The sequence below is a fragment of the Macaca mulatta genome, chromosome 5 (genome assembly GCF_049350105.2).
Source record: "Macaca mulatta isolate MMU2019108-1 chromosome 5, T2T-MMU8v2.0, whole genome shotgun sequence".
Lineage (NCBI taxonomy): Eukaryota > Metazoa > Chordata > Mammalia > Primates > Cercopithecidae > Macaca > Macaca mulatta.
The window spans coordinates 97005528-97018607 of record NC_133410.1 but is presented as its reverse complement, the minus strand read 5'-3'; positions in this window follow the sequence as shown (position 1 = coordinate 97018607).

Below are 13080 nucleotides of genomic sequence, written 5' to 3'. Positions count from 1 at the left end.
TCTCCTTATGGAACTCTTCATGTTAAAGCATTTGCATGTTCGCTATGGTATCTTTGCCATGTATCATAATCCTAACCATATTAATCTAGTTTTGGCCAAGGTCTGAAGCACCTGTCCCACTTCCTTCTATAGAACCTTCTCTGGGCTCTCTAATCCACTGACTTCATATGGATTAGATTTCAATTTGCCATAAACCTTCAGGCTTGCTGTTGAACCTCTCCCTGTCTTCAATACTCTCCTTAATACTGCATTTGAAAAGTCAGGAAGGCACAGTCCACTCCCAATTAGAAAATCGTAACATTGCAGCATCAAGCACATACACAATCTCCAGAGGACAGTGAAAACAGTTATTTACTTTGGTCCTCAGACAATTATTAATCCATGCGGAATCCAGTTCCCATGGACATAAGGATATCTCTGGTCTCCCTTCTCTGTCTTCCTTTTTCTTCTCTCCTTTCGTGCCCTCTCATTTTACTCCTTTCTCATCCCTCAGGGTCATCTGGTTCCATCAAATTTACCCCTTGGTGAAGCTAGAGCAGAGAAAAGTGGGGAGAGTAATTCACATCCCTTAAGTCTCACATAGGAAAGGATAAAGGACAGTGGTCCTTTGAGGTCCATCCTCAGAGTGAAATATCTAAAAGACAGACAAAAACTTTCTCTTACTGATATTATCTTCATTTTAAAACATAACAAAGCTTGTCCTTTCTGCATCTATGTAAATTCCCTATTTATTATTCTCTTTTGATATTGCCTGGGATTGGAGTGGAAGCATGATTTAAGTGGGGAAACACCGAACCCCGGAAGGAGATGAGGAAGGGTTGAAGTTCTACTTGGGGTGGGGGTGGATGTGAGCCCACTGCATGACCCAGTCAGACTCCCCACTCTCCCTCCGCTAGTCAGGCCAGCTTAGCGTGCTTCCTTCCTCCCCATGGGGGATTTCCAGCCAATCTGCTAGACCTACAATTTATAAAGGATAGCTTGTGTTGCATAAAAGGATGGTAGCGGTCTCTTTCATATCAGTTACACAATGAAGCCTCTGAGCAAACTCTACATTTGCATTCAGTTGCTTAAAATAATAGTTATGATCTGTGCCGAAAAGGGAAGGCCAGACTTTCTGTTTCATGTGTCTGACCATGAGACCTCCGGTCTGTAGCTATTTTTCCTGCTGTAATTTCTTCCATCTGTTGTATTGTGGTACAAGGACAGAGGGAAACCATTCACAAGCTTAGGTGAGATTTCTTTTGATGACAAGGTAGATGCTAATGGAAAGCCAATGAGAGTGAAACTCAGAGACATTACATTATGATTGACTTTGGGTTGTGCAGTTTACCAAAAATTAAACTATTCTTACATTTTTTCAGATGACTGGTTATGCCTTCACTAGTCACCATATGTGAGCTGATCAAAGCTACAAGTGCCAGTTACTGAAATGCTGGGCCTATTAATGTGTTGGAAGAAGAAGCAGGAGAGCCTACGTGACTGAGCTAAAAATTTAACCCATCTTAAGAAACGGATCAGAGTTTGTTTAACATTCTATCTCCAATATTTGATCTATGCTTGGGACCCAAGAATGGCCAAAAGTTTCCAGAAGTAACTATTATATGATAGCAGGTGTTGTCAATGCTGACTGCACTTTAGAATTTAAAAGTACCACTACGGAGGCCTAACCTCAGAGCAGTTAAATGAGAATCTCTAGGATGGAGCCCAGGCAATAACAGTCTTTAAAAGCTCCTCAGGTGGTGTGCATCCAGGGCTGAGAACTAGTACTAGTAGGCAGACTACAATGGAATAGGAGCAAGCTTACATTCTGATCTCATTTTCATGACATTCATTTATAATGGACAGATTTGCAAACTGTAATTGCATAATTAATGTATCAATTTAAAATTCTGACCAATAATTATAGTTTCTGATGTAGCAGTTTACCAAACGGCATCTAGCAGATTTAAATTTTATTTTAGATTCTGAGGGGGGCATGTGCATGTTTGTTACACGGGTAGATTGTACACTGGTGGGGATCTAGGCTTCTAGTGTACCCATTATCCAAAGGGTAAACACTGTACCAAATAGTTAACTTTTCAACCTCATTCTCTCCCACTCACCCCACTTTTGATGTCCTCGGTGTCTATTACTTCCGTCTTTGTGTCCATATGTACCAATTGCTTAGCTTCCACTTATAATTGAGAACATGGGGTACTTGTGTTTCCATTTTCTAGTTAGTTTTCTTAAGATAATGGCTTCCAGCTCCATCCATGTTGCTGTAAAGGACATAATTTTTTTTTATGGCTGCATAATATTCTGTGGTGTATAGATACCACATTTTCTTTATCCAGTCAATTGATGGAAACTTAGGTCGGTTCCATGACTTTGCTATTGTGAATAGCACCGTGGTGAACAGAAGTACAGGCGTCTTTTTTGTATAATGATTTATTTTCCTTTGGGTAGATACCCAGTAATGGGCTTACTAGATCAAATTGTAGTTTTCTTTTTAATTCCTTGGGACATACTTTTACTGTTTTCCGTAGAGATTGAACTAATTTATATTCCCACCTAAAGTGTATAAGCATTTCCTTTTCTCTGCATCCATGCCAACATTTGTGGTTTTAAAAATTGTTTTGATAAACCATTCTGACTGACGTAAGATAACTCACTGTAGTTTTAATTTGCATTTGATAATTAGTGATGTTGAGCATTTTTTCATGTGTTTTTTGACCACTCTATTCTACGATCAGGATGAGCATCTATTTCAAATTATGGATTAATCAGCCCATTGCAAGCTGTAGCCCAGACAATTTCATATGAAGTCACCCTACCCATTATCTTATTATCAATTCTACTGATAAGAATATTCATGTCCTTTGCTCAGTTTTTGAGTTGTTTGCTTTTTTCTTGTTGAGTTGTTTAAGTTCCTTATAGAGTTTAAATATTAATTTTTTGTCAGCGGCAAATATTCTGTCCCATGATGTAAGTTGTCTGTTTATTGTTTATTTCTTTTGCTGTGGAGAAGCTTTTTAGTTGATTTAAGTACTGTTTGTATGTTTTTGGTTTTGTTATATTTGCTTTTGGGTTCTTCATCATAAATTCTTTGCTTAGGTCAATGTCTGGAAGAATTTTTTCTAGATTTTCTTCTAGGACGTTTACAGTTTCCCAAAACTTACTTCCTTTTTTTTTTTTTTTCCTGGAGACAGAGTCTTGCTCTGTCGCCAGGCTGGAGTGCAGTAGAGCCATCTCAGCTCACTGCAACCTCCAACTCCCTGGTTCAAGTGATTCTCCTGCCTCACCCTACCAAGTAGCTGGGATTAAATGCATGTGCCACCACACCTAGCTAATTTTTGTATCTTTGGTAGAGACAGAGTTTCACCATATTGGCCAGGATGGTCTCGATCTCCTGACCTTGTGATCCGCCTGCCTCGGCCTCCTAAAGTGCTGGGATTGCAGACATGAGCCACCGTGCCTTGCCCAGACCTTACTTTTAAGTTGTTAATATATCTTGAGTTGATTTTTATATATGATGAGAGATAGGGGTCCAGTTTCATTCTTCTGCATATAGCTAGCCAATTTCCCTGGTATTATTTATTGAATAGAGTGTCCTTTCCCTATTGTTTATTTTGGTCAACTTTGTCAAATATCAGTTGGTTGTAGGTATGTGGCTCTATTTCCAGATTCTCTACTCTGTTCCACTGATCTATGTGTCTATTTTTTTTTTAACCAATACCATGCTGTTTTAGTTACTATAGTGTCGTAGTATAATTTGATGTCAGGCAATGTGATTGATGTGGTTTGGCTGTGTACTCACCCAAATCTCATCTAGAATTCCTACATGTTGTGGGAGGGACCCAGTGGGGAGGTAATTAAATCATGGGGGCAGGTCTTTCCCATGCTGTTCTCATGATAGTGAAGAAGTCTCATGAGATCCGATGGTTTTATAAGGGGGAGGTTCCCTGTGCAAGCTCTCCCTCTTTGCCATCCACCCTCCATGTAAGACATGAGTTGCTCCTCCTTGACTTCCACCACGTTCGTGAGGCCTCCCCAGCCATATGGACCTGTAAGTACATTAAACCTCTTCCTTTTATAAGTTGCCCAGTCTTGAGTATGTCTTTGTCAGCCCCATGAAAATGGTATAGTAAACTGGTACCAGTGGAATGGGGCACTGCTGAAAAGATACCTGAAAATGTGGAAGCAACTTGGGAACTGGGTAACAGGCAGAGGTTGGAATAATTTGGAGGGCTTAGAAGAAGATAGAAAAACGTGAGAAAGTTTGGGACTCCCTAGAGACTTGTTGAATGGCTTTGACCAAAATGTTGATAATTATATGGATAACAAAATCCAGGCTGAGGTGATCTCAGATAAAAATGAGAAACTTGTTGGGATCTGGAGCAAAGGTGACTCTTGTTATGTATTAACAAGGAGATGGGTTGCATTTTGCCCCTGCCCTAGAGATTTGTGGAACCTTGAACTTGAGAGAGATGATTTAGGGTATCTGATGGAATAAATTTCTAAGCAGCAAAGCATTCAAGAGGTGACTTGGGTGCCAAAGGCATTCAGTTTTAAAAGGGAAACAGAGCATAGATGTTCAGAAAATTTGCAGCCTGACAACGTGATAGAAAAGAAAATCCCATTTTCTGAGGAGAAATTTAAGCCAGCTGCAGAAAATTACGTAAGTACCAAGGAGCCCAGTGTTAATCACCAGGGCAAAGGGGAAAATGTGTCTAGGGCATTTCAGAGTTCTTCATGGCAGCCCCTCCCATCACTGGCCCAGAGGTTTAGCAAGAAAAAATGGTTTTGTGGGCCAGGCCCAGGGTCCCTCTGCTGTGTACAATGTAGAGACTTGGTGCCCTGCATCCCAGCTGCTCCAGCATGACTACAGGGGCCAAGGTACAGCTTGGGTTGTTACTTCATGAAAGTCAAGAATTGAGATTTGGGAACCTCTGTGTAGATTTTAAAGGATATACATAAATTCCTGGATGCCCAGGCAGAAGTTTGCTGCAGGAGTGGGTCCCCCATGGAGAACCTCTGCTAAGGTAGTGTGGAAGGAAAATGTGGGTTTGGAGCCCCCCCACAGAGTCCCTACTGGGGCACAGTTTACTGGAACTGTGAGAAGGAGGCCACTGTCCTTCAGATCCCAGAATGGTAGATCCACTGACAGCTTACACCATATGCCTGGAGAAGCTACAGACACAATGCCAGCCCATGAAAGCAGCTGGGAGGAAGACTGTACCCTGCAAAGCCACAGGGTAGAGCTGTCCAAGGCTATGGGAGCCCACCTCCTGCATCAGCGTGACCAGGATGTGAGACATGGAGTGAAAGGAGATAATTTTGGAGCTCTAAGATTAAACTGCCCCACTGGATTTCAGATTTGCATGAGGCCTGTAGCTTCTTTGTTCTAGCCAAATTCACCCATTTGGAATGGCTGTATTTACCCAATGCCTGTATCCCCAGTTGTATCAAGGAGGTAACTAATTTGCTTTTGATTTTATAGGCTCATAGGCAGAAGGGAATTGCCTTATCTTGGATGACACTTTGGACTGTAGACTATTGAGTTAATGCTGAAATGAGTTAAGACTTTGGAAGACTGTTGGGAAGGCATGATTGGTTTTGAAATGTGAAAACATGAGATTTGAGAGGGGCCAGGGTTAAAATGGTATGGTTTGGCTGTGTCCCCACCCAAATCTTATCTTGAATTCCTACATGTTGTGGGAGGGACCCAATGGTAGGTAATTGAATCATGGGGGTAGTTCTTTCCCATGCTGTTTTCATGATAGTGAATAAGTCTCATAAAATCTGATGGTTTTATTAGGGGGAGTTTCCCTGCACAGGCTCTTTCTCTTTGCCTGCTGCCATCCATGTAAAATGTTACTTGCTCCTCCTTGCCTTCCATCATGATTGTGATGCCTCCCAGCCATGTGGAAATGTAAGTCTGTTAAACCTCTTTCTTTTATAAATTGCCCAGTCTTGGGTATGTCTTTATCAGCAGCATGAAAATAGACTAATACAGTGACACCTCCAGCTATGTTCTTTTTGCTTAGGATTGCTTTGGCTAGTCAGCCTTTTTTGATTCCATATGAACTTTAGGATTGTTTTTCTAATTCTGTGTAACAAAATGACTTTAGTAATTTGATAAGGATTGTGTTGAATCTATAGATTGCTTTGATTAGTATGGCGATTTTAACAATATTGATTTTTCTTGTCCATAAGCATGGGCTATTTTTCCATTTGTTTGTGTCATTTGTGATTTCTTTTATTAGTGTTTTGTAGTTCTGTTTATAGAGCTCTTTCACTGCCTTGGTTAAATGTATTCCTAGGTATTTTAATTTTTTGTAGCTATTGTAAATGGGATTGGGTTTTTGATTCTCAGCTTAAATATTATTGGTATAAAAAATGTTACTGGTTTTTTTTAATGTTGATTTTGTATCCTGAAACTTTAGTGAAGTCGCTTAAGTCTCAGAGTCTTTTGAAGGAGTTTTTAGGGTTTTCTAGGCATATGATATATCATCAGTAAACAGAGATAATTTTACTGCCTCTTTTCCAATATGCATATTTTTCATATCTTTCTCTTACTTGATTTGATGCTCTGGCTAGTACTTCTAGTACTGTGTTGAAAAGGAGTTGTGAGAATGAACATCTTTGTCTTATTCCAGTTCTTAGAGGGAATGTTTTCAACTTTTTCCCATTCAGTGTGATGTTGGATGTGATTTTGTCATATATGGCTCTATGGCTCCTATTCTTTTGAGGTATGTTTTTTTGATGCTAGTTTGTTGAGGGTTTTTATCATAAAAGGATGTTGGATTTTATCAAATGTCTTTTTTTCAGCAGCTATTGATTTGATCATACGGTTTTTGTTTTTACTTACTTTTATGTGGTAAATCACGTTTATTGATTTGCCAAAGTTGAACTATCCTTACATTCCTGGAATAAAACCCACTCAATTGTGATGAATTATTTTTTTGATGTGGTGTTGAATTTGGTTTGTTAGTATTTTGTTGAAGATCTTTGCATCTACATTCATCAGGGATATTGGCCTGTAGTTTTCCTTTTCTGTTGTGTCCTTGTCTGATTTGGTATCAGGGTGATGCTGGTTTCATAGAATGAGGGAGAAATTCCTCCTCCTTGACTTTTTGGAACAATTTCAGTAAGACTCATACCAGGTCTTTTTTATACATCTGGTAAAATTTGGTGGTGAGTCCATCTGGTCCTAGGCTTGTTGAAAGATTTTTTTATTACTGGTTCAATTTCATTACTCATTATTGGTTTATTCAGGACTTCTAATTCTTACTTATTCAATCTTGGGGTGTTGTATGTTTTCAGAAATTTAACCATTTCCTCTAGGTTTTCCAGTTTGTGCACATAGATGTGTATGTCACAGTAGTCTCTGATGATTATTTGTATTTCCATTTTATTAGTTGTAATGTCACATTTCTCATTTCTGATTGTGCTCATTTGAATCTCCTTATTTTTTCTTGGTAAATCTAGCTAGTGGTCTGTCAATTTTTTTATCCTTTCAAAGAACCAACTTTTTGTTTTGTTGATCCTTTATATAACTTTTTTTGTCTCAATTTCATTTTGTTATGCTCTGATTTTTGTTATTTATTTTGTTCTGCTAGCTTGAGGTTTGGATTGCTCTTGTTTTTCTAGTTTCTTGAGGTGCAATGTTAGGTTGTTAATTTGAGATCTTTATACCTTTTAAATGTAATCTAGCAGGTTCTTAAAATGGTGTAACTTCAATTTATTCCCATGGAACAGTGTATATGCTAGGGCAATCATTACCCAAATTTGCAAAGACTAAATATTTTATTCATTTTAACTGATTCTTTAGTGCATTTTTTGTATACCACATAGATTTTAGTAAGGATAGAGATTAAGCTTCTGTAATAAGGAGATCCTAAAATACAGTGCATCAAATAATGTTGAAGTTTGTTTCTCCCTCATAAAACAACCAAGAAGAAAATATCTTCTGGTACAAAAAGGTTATTCCAATAGTTGCCAATTTCCAGTCAATGGGAAGACAGAAAAGGAAGAAGGCATAACACATCACTTCTGCTCACATTTCACTGGCCGGGACTTAGCCACATTTGTATTCCTTGATGCAAGGAAGGCTAGGAAATTGGAATTTCCATCCAGGCAATTGTATACCTAACTGAAAACCGAAGATTTCTATTTCTAATACAAAGAAGAAGAGAATAGACACTGTGGAAATTGTCAGTCTCAACAACATCTTCATAAAACTCAATCTAAATATACTTGGAATATAAATAAATGATATTATTTATAATTTTATTTTGAGGGTATTTTCATTATGCCTTTTAACTCTTCAAAAGCTTACATTTTGTGTTTATTTGATCAGAAAGATATTTTATGATACACTATTTTCCTTTATACATAGTTTTATCTATTAACCCTAGTAAGTGACACATGAAATGTGGATCACAGTATACTTCTAACTCTCTAAGATCGGCATTGACTTGGGTTTTTCAAAAACATAAGAGTTTAACAGAACAAGGTCTAGACAGATCTTATGATTGTAAATGTCATTACTTTATTCAGTTGAATGGATTCCAGCAGCATACTCATGGACTCCTTTGAAAATCTCATGAAAATCATGGATTCTCTATTTACATAGATCAATAATTTTAGGGGTTTTAGGAAAACCTCTCCCTATGAAGCTCAATTTTAGAATGCCTTAACTATATATACAGGGATATCCTCCCATTTTTCACAGCAACCTGGCAAAGTACACATAAAAATCATGAATCTGTGTCTCCGGGACCCATCAGTGAAATTCCTGGAGCACTGGCCTAAGGTGAGATATCTAGCACAGGACCTGAGGCATAGTGCCTATGCAATAAATGTCAGTTGCCTTGCATTTCAAGGCTCCTCTATTTTCCGTGAGAATCCCTTGGTGTTTTACACACTCCCCTTGGGATAAGTGTTATGCCTCCCATCTTCCTCAACACAGATCATACCTCCCCACCACGGAAGTTGACTTGGCTATTCCCACATCATTAAATGCTGCTCCTCCTTCTGGCATGGACATGGTTCTTCACTTCATCAATGAAACATTTTTTAATCTTTTTGCTCACTCAGCACCTGAACCTTCTTTTTTTACATATGATGCATACATCATCCCTTTATATGTTTGCACGTGAGACAAAATATACCTTGTGATATAGATGCTAAAAATGCAAGATGCTATCTTTGTAAATTAACTTGTAACTAGCACATGGGCACTTGGTATAGGCTCTTCTTCAAATGGAGAATTAAGAACTTGTGATACAACAAACCAGGGCCTATGGAGAAAGGTCTCTGGCAGCAATGACAGCTGGAGATTAGGGATATCAGTAGTTCCAGTGTTATTGGCAGCATCTAGAGTTATTGCCAGTGGGATCAGCAGTACAAGCCACAGTGTCTAGTGCTTTGTGGCAATATCTGCAGCTTCCAGGCTGACTGAGTTCTGCTGTGCACTAAATCATGTTTGTTAAAGACTCCAGTATAACCTTCCATTTTTGGAAATCAATATTTCTAGAATTTCTCCAAAATCACCACTGCAGTTTTTTGTTTTGTTTTGCAAAAGCTTAAATAGTAATTCTTATCACTCTGATCTATATCTTCATGAGGAAACTTTGGGAGAATAAGAATGAACTCTACTCAATGTGGCTCTCTCAAAATAACAGAACTAGGAAAACAAGCCATTAGGAAGTGACTGAGAGGCTCTTGGGTTCTTTAAGTGTTGAGATCAAGCAGAGAATATAGCATTTCCCTTGCCTATTTTATTTTGAGCAGATAAGGTCATATTCATGAATGTTATTCCACTGCTTAAAACTTTCAGTGCCTTATCATTGAACTGAAATGAAATCTAGGCCCTGCCATTTCTTGGATTTTGAACTAGAGTAATTAACTTAGATTCCCTATGCTCCATTTGCTCTCCTTTATTTTATACATCTATTTTTAAGGGGGAGAGAGTTTATAATATCCATCTCAAAAACATTTGTGCTATGTGTAATATATCATGTATGAAAAATTAGTGCTGGGAAAGCTCTCAAGAAAAATGAAGACTACTCTCCTTAGTCTGTTACTCAGAGATCTTCCCATTGGATCCCAGCTCACCTTTCCAACCTCTTCTCTTACCATTTTCCCTCTTTCTTTTTTCCCCAAGCATCAGTGACTCCAGATTTTTTAAAATCACATCTTAACTTGCCATAAACAATTCTGTACATTTACTTTGGCGTTCCCTCCACTAGGAATGTACTTCTCTCCTGTTTTCTCATTCACTTCCTTAGATCAACCTTGTTTATGCCTAATGCCTGGATCATAGCATGTGCGCTTCATTGAAATAATGAATGTTAATGAGCAAATGGTCTGAGTTAGAAACCATCAGTTTGTATTTATCTGGGAGCCACAAGGAGGTGCCCACCTCACCAGAGATTTAGGATGAGTAAAATAAGACTGCCATGTAGAAACTAAATTTTAAGAGCTATATAGATATGTGAAATCATGTAAACAAGACAGAATGGCTCCCAGGCCAGCCAGACTCCATAGAAAGCAACTTGACTGTACTACTTTAAGAAAGAATGGCAATATTGGTGGGCATGTAAGCTGGTACAGCCACTATGGAGAACAATATGGAGGTTCCTCAACAACCTACAAATAGAACCAACATGTGATCCACCAATCTCACTACTGGAAATTCATCCAAAGGAATGGAAATCATTATATTGAAGAGACATCTGTATCCCCATGTTTATTGTAGAACTATTCACAATAGCCAAGATATGGCATCAACCTAGGTGTCCAACAACAGATGAATGGATAAAACAAATGTGGTATACATATACAATGGAATACTATTCAGCCATAAAAAGAATGGAATCCTGTCATTAACAGCAACAGGAATGGGACTAGAGGACATTATGTTAAGTGAAATAAGCCAGGAACAGAAAGCTAAGCACCACATGTTCTCACTCACATGTGGAAGCTAAAAATAGTTGATCTCATAGAAGTAAAAAGTAGGACAGAGGATACTAGCTGTGGGGAAGGGTAGGAGGAAGGTAGAGAGTTGTTAAGGGGTGCAAAATTACAGCTGGATAGAAGGAGTAAATTCTAGTGTTCCATAGCACTGCAGGATGACTATATTTAACAATAATATACAGTTTCATTAAAACGCAGGAACAGAAAAACAAATACTGCATGTTCTCACTTATAAGTGGGAGCTAAAGGATGAGAACACATGTACACATAGAGGGGAACAACAGACATTGGGGCCTATCAGAGGGTAGAGGGTGGGAGGAGGGAGAGGATCAGGAAAAATAACTAATGGGTACTAGGCTTAATACCTGAGTAGTGAAATAATCTGTTCAACAAACCCCCATTACACAAGTTTACCTATGTAACAAACCAGCACATGTACCCCTGAACTTAAAATAAAAGTTACCTTTAAAAAAAGAAATTGGTTGTCTGACGAAAAAGAATGTGTATATATATACATATTATACAAAATATATACATAATATATTTAAAAAGTGAGAGTGTGTGTTTGTATATGTGTGTGTATGTGTGTGTGTGTGTGTGTATATGTGTATATGGTTTCAAATAGCTGGAAGGGGGATATTGAACGTTCCCAACACAAAAACATAATAAATGCTTGAGGTGATGGATATCCTATTTACCCTGATCTGATCACTATACATTGTATGTATCAAAATGTCACTATGTACCCCACAAATATGTGCAGTTATTACTTTTCAGTTTAAAATGTTTTTTAAATAAAGAATGGGCAATTTAATGAAGAGTGGATCAGCCCTCACAAGTTTAGGAAAATAACCACTGAGGCAAAAGTTAATCATGGCACTTTAGAGCACTTTTCAGGGAGAGAGAATGTTTCAGTTCCTACTGTGAGGTTTCCAGGGAGCATTGTAGATGCACCGTCTTATTTTAGCCCAATGCTGTTAAGCATTCACACTGCATAGCTCCCTCTGTTCCCGTTTATGCTCACCATGCAGGCTTTTCATTCTTATTCTTTCCCATTATAAATTTAAAATTATTTGCTAATTATAATTTGGATTCCCAAGTGGACTCACCTACTACAGACTTCAAGAGGAACTCCATGAGGAAACTTGCACACCTTGAAAGCCAAAGAACAAGTCCAGCCACCTTTCCTTTGAGTAATGTGTCTCTACCACTTCCAACTGCAAGATGCACCGATGCCTATAGCAAGCACATCAAATGAGTCGATGGGAACTTAAAGGAAAACCCTCCTACATCTGCCCCAGAGGGGCATTCTATCATGAACATAGCTGAAGTACTTATCACTGTTCTTTCTTCTAAAAGTCCTGTGAATTATCCAGATAAAGGGGTTATAACAGGGTTCCTCATACCCTGATTAGGAACTAAGCCACAACAACAAAAGGTGAGAGGCAGGCGAGCAAGTGAAGCTTCATCTGTGTTTACAGCTGCTCCCCATTATTCATATTACTGCCTGATTTCTACCTCCTGTCAGATCAGCAGTGGCATTAGATTCTCATAGGAGCGGGAACCCTATTGTGAATTCTGTATATGCCTGATGATCTGTCACTCTCTCCCATCAACCCCAGATGGAACCATCTAGTTATAGGACAAAAAGCTCAGGGCTGATTCTACACTATGGTGAGTCGTATAATTATTTCATTTTATATTCCAATGTAATAATAATAGAAAATAAGTGCACAATAAATGTAATGCACTTGAATAACCCTGAAACCATCCTCCTCACCCCCCATCCCTGGAAAAATTGTCTTCCACGAAACTGGTCCCTGACAGCAAAAAGTTTGGGGACCACTGGGTTACAGAACCTAGGAACACTAGCTAACATAAGTTTCTAAGTCTCTGTTCATTAGGCACTTTGGTTGCCGGGAACAAAGACTCACTCAAGTTGCCTCAAGAAAGGTGGGTGCTCTCATGCAGGGGGCATTCGAGAAGACAAAACATCCCAGGATCCAGGAAGGGCCTGGGGGCAACAGGAGAGTCAAGTCCAACTTACAGGCTGGAAGTTGATTATTTTGCCCCTCAGCACCAGGAGCTCCATAATTTTCCATTTTGTGTGCCACATTA